Source organism: Panthera tigris, chromosome C1, assembly GCF_018350195.1.
Source record: "Panthera tigris isolate Pti1 chromosome C1, P.tigris_Pti1_mat1.1, whole genome shotgun sequence".
Classification (NCBI taxonomy): Eukaryota; Metazoa; Chordata; class Mammalia; order Carnivora; family Felidae; genus Panthera; species Panthera tigris.
The window spans coordinates 186620870-186625123 of record NC_056667.1 but is presented as its reverse complement, the minus strand read 5'-3'; the positions used below and the strand labels follow the sequence as shown (position 1 = coordinate 186625123).

General features: G+C 39.2%; 1 pseudogene; it reads right to left on the bottom strand.

The window, feature by feature from the left end:
* Nucleotides 1–2770: 2770 nt before the first annotated feature.
* On the bottom strand, nucleotides 2771–3347 carry LOC122240971 (annotated as a pseudogene).
* Nucleotides 3348–4254: the final 907 nt, after the last annotated feature.

Below are 4254 nucleotides of genomic sequence, written 5' to 3'. Positions count from 1 at the left end.
GAAGTCACTAGCTCACTGGGATATACTTAGAAAATCAGCTGAAGTCTGAAAGCAATTTTGCAAATAACATTACAGCAAGGAATAGGAAGGTGTGTGCCTTCTAGAACAGTTCCAGGAGATGAATTATATGACTTGTTTTAACAATAATAAAAGTGACATTTACTTAACTTTAACACATTACAAAGCACTTTCACATCTATTTTTGCATTTGAGCCTCCCTCTGATGAGGTGGCTGGAGCAGGTAATACTTGTCTCATCATTACTATCATAAGAAATGACCTATATTGAATTCCTGTATCCCAGGCAAAAAGGGATGGTTCGACCCTACCTCTTTAACCTAATAAATACTTTGGATGAGAGGGAAAAATAAAGTTTCATGGAAATAATAGCTACAAAAGAAAGGTCACTATAGCAGTAGTTTAAATGGACAGATTTTGATGAGAATAAAAAGCTGATGACTGAAATGAATCTCAATGTAAAATGTGCATGGAAAAAGTTGCTCCTGGACATAATCATTTCAGTAAAATAAAAAATGAGAATAGAAAAAAAATTGGAAATAGTTTCACTATTACTGCATAAAAATTTGACCAAGAATTAAATAGATTACAACTATTGTTTAAATGGGTATATTCATAAATACAGAGTTCAAAATGGCAGGTTAAAATCGTGCACCTCATTCAAGTGGGGGAATAAAAAACAAAAAGGAGAAGATGGCAGGATCAAATAGGCATTTTTTTTTTTTTTTTTTCAAATTGGCATTATTGACTTGACTTTTGGAATCCTGCCTGCCTTATCTTCTTTAACATGACTCATGTTAGGTAAGTCTCACAATCAGGCTCTCTCCCTACCTGTAAAATGAGAAGTACAATGTTGTGGATTAAATGAGATAGTGTGAATAAAGTTGTTAGCATAGGAGTGGCACAAGTGAAGTGTATTTTAATCCTCCCTTTTCCAAGAATTCATTGTACCCTTTCAGTGTGCCAGGCCAGGATCTTTAAAAGTAGATCTCCGGGGCGCCTGGGTGGCGCAGTCGGTTGGGCGTCCGACTTCAGCCAGGTCACGATCTCGCAGTACGTGAGTTCGAGCCCCGCGTCAGGCTCTGGGCTGATGGCTCAGAGCCTGGAGCCTGTTTCCGATTCTGTGTCTCCCTCTCTCTCTGCCCCTCCCCCGTTCATGCTCTGTCTCTCTCTGTCCCAAAAATAAATAAATGTTGAAAAAAAAATTTAAAAAAAAAATAAAATAAAAAATAAAAGTAGATCTCCAAGTCACTAAACCACATTACTTCATCTGTAAGTACATTTCTTATAATTGACAAAATACCCAAAACAGATCTCTGATCAACAAAGCTTTACCTCTGGCTGTCTATATATTTTAAAGTAGAAATGTTAATTTAGAAAATATTATTCCAACCAACTATTGGAATATAAATTTAAATGCTCCAGATTGTTTAAAAAATATAAAAATAAAAATACCTATGTGTCTTAAAAATGTTTGGTGCATAAATAGCTATTTTGGTTTGACTTATCCACCCCCAAATTGCTTTATTTCTTCTCAAGAAATAAAAAATGGCCAATTAAGTAATGGCTTTCTCAGTTTCACTAACAATATGAGGTATGGAATACTGGGAAATCATACAGTCTATCAGTCTTATCATATGGAAAACAGACATGATAATATACACCCACCTCAGAGTTGTGAGAGCTAATTAATATCTTTAAACTGCTTTGAAATTCCCATATGAAAGACACCTAATCTGATCTTTATCTAGAGAGAAGGGTACGGCATGCATGGGAAGACACTATTCACATAGAAGCTAAAATTGGCTCTTGCTTGTGTAACTTGAATTTCTACTTGCCAAGAATGTAATTTAGCAGAGGGAATGCTGACACTTTTTTTTAAGTTTATTTTTAAGTAATCTTTACACCCAACATGGGTCTCAAACTCACGACCCGACATTAAGAATCACATGCTCTCCCAACTGAGCCATCCAGGGGTCCCTGTCATACAACTTTCTTTCTTTCTTTCTTTCTTTTTTTTTTTTTTAAGTTTTTATTTATTTTTGAGACAGAGACAGACAGAGCATGAGCAGGGGAGGGGCAGAGAGAGAGGGAGACACAGAATCTGAAGCAGGCTCCAGGCTCTGAGCTGTCAGCACAGAGCCAGTCACGGGGCTCAAACTCACAGACTGTGAGATCATGACCTGAGCTGAAGTTGGACGCTTAACTGACTGAGCCACCCAGGTGCCCCATACAACTTTCTAAATACATGTTTCAAAAACATATGATACTCATTCATTTTTTCATTATTTCATTTTTCACGTAGTAGCGATGTGATACCAACCACAGATACACAAAATGCTCAATTCAGTATTCAAACACATATAGCACATGGAACTCTATGTGATTACCCTATTATTTTTGAAAATCCTCCTTGCTTTTTCTGTAACCAAAAATATGCAATTGTTAATTGATTGCTGTTGTTTGTTTGTTGGTTGGTTGGTTAGTTGTCAAATGATCTTATATTGAAATATTTTCCTTGGGGCACTTGGGTGGCTCAGTCGGTTAAACATGTCTAACTTCGGCTGAGGTCATGATCTCACAGTTCGTGGGTTTGAGCCCCGCGTAGGGCTCTGTGCTGACAGCTCAGAGCCTGGAGCCTGCTTCAGATTCTGTGTCTCCCTCTCTGCCTCTCCCTTGCTTGCATTTTGACGCTCTCTCTCTCAAAAATAAACACTTAAAAAATTAAAAACAAAAATTTTCCTCTGTAGTTCCTAACTAGCTGGACATTCCTCTGTACCATTATTGATGTCATCTATGATGTCATGAAGGTGGCGGCCATCAACACTGCAGCCCACAGACTGGACAGTCCCCAGGATTTCTTTAATGTTTCCAGAGAGTTGTCTGACTAAATATCGGTGCTGCATCTGTGGGGCAATGTTGAAGGCTTTGATAATCAGGGCAGAGGCAGAAGGTAGCACTTCAGTCTGGGCCTGTCAGTTCTGAATGGTCACTTTCACTGTAATCCTCAGACCCATCCAATCACCAGTTGCCTTGGCGATGTCATCACCAACCTTTTTTTGGAGACGGATCCAGCGGGCCGACCTTCAGGGCCAGGGCAGACGTGGCACCTACTTCACCATCAGTGCACCTCAGATATACAACTTTGATTTCGTTGGGGTCAAACTCAGGCAGCATGGTAGAGACAGCTGGTGATGGATGAACCTGGATTCAGGATGACCAAAGACAGTTGCACCTTCGCCTCCTCTGAGCCAAAAAAGCCAAAAGCTGTTAATTGTTTTTTTAACACAAGATTTCAGAAGTATGTGATTGAGAAAGTGAAAATCTCCCAAAATCCCATGCCCCAGAAAAAACACTGGTAATAGTTTGATATATATTCTTCAATGTTTTTTCCCTTTAACTATCACACACATGCACACACACACTAATATATATACTGTGTATATACACACTTATATATAGGGGCCCCCGGCTGGCTTGGTCAGGAAAGGATGCAAATCTTGATCTCCGGGTCCTGAGTTCCAGCCCCATGTTGGGCTAGAGATTACTTTAAAAAATAAATGAGGGCGCCTGAGTGGCTCAGTCAGTTAAACATCTGACTTCAGCTCAGGTCATGATCTCACGGTTCGTGGGTTGGACCCCCACTTCAGGCTCTGTACTGACAGCTCAGAGCCTGGAGCCTGCTTCAGATTCTGTGTCTCCCTCTCTCTCTGCCCCTCCCCTGCTCACGGTCTGTCTCCCTTTCTCTCTCTGTCTCAAAAATAAACATTAAAGAAAAAAAATTTTAAATAATAATAAATAAAATAAAACACACACATACATATGCCCTCTAAAAAGTTTGTACCAAATACACACAATTATAAATATTCATTTATATACACAATTATTGTTATTAACAGATACAGGACTATATTATGCAGTCTGTAGTGCAGGGCTGAGACTAGAATAAGGCAAGAGAAGAGAAAGACTAGGATATAAAATTGAAGTAGGCACTCACTCTCAGGGTCCAGCCCTGCACTCCTACTACTCTAAGAGCATCTCCTTAGGTGTTCTGCTTGAGGCCTAGGCCTTGTCTCACCTAGTCCCAGTTCCTCCTGCAACTTGCTTTTTAGTTTTCCCAATTAATTTATCCTCCCATATAGAACTATCTTTTTTCAGTGGCTGCATAATCTCCTTTAATGAATAGATCATAACCCCAATCATCCTTTGAAGGACATTAGTTTCTAATTTTCTAGTG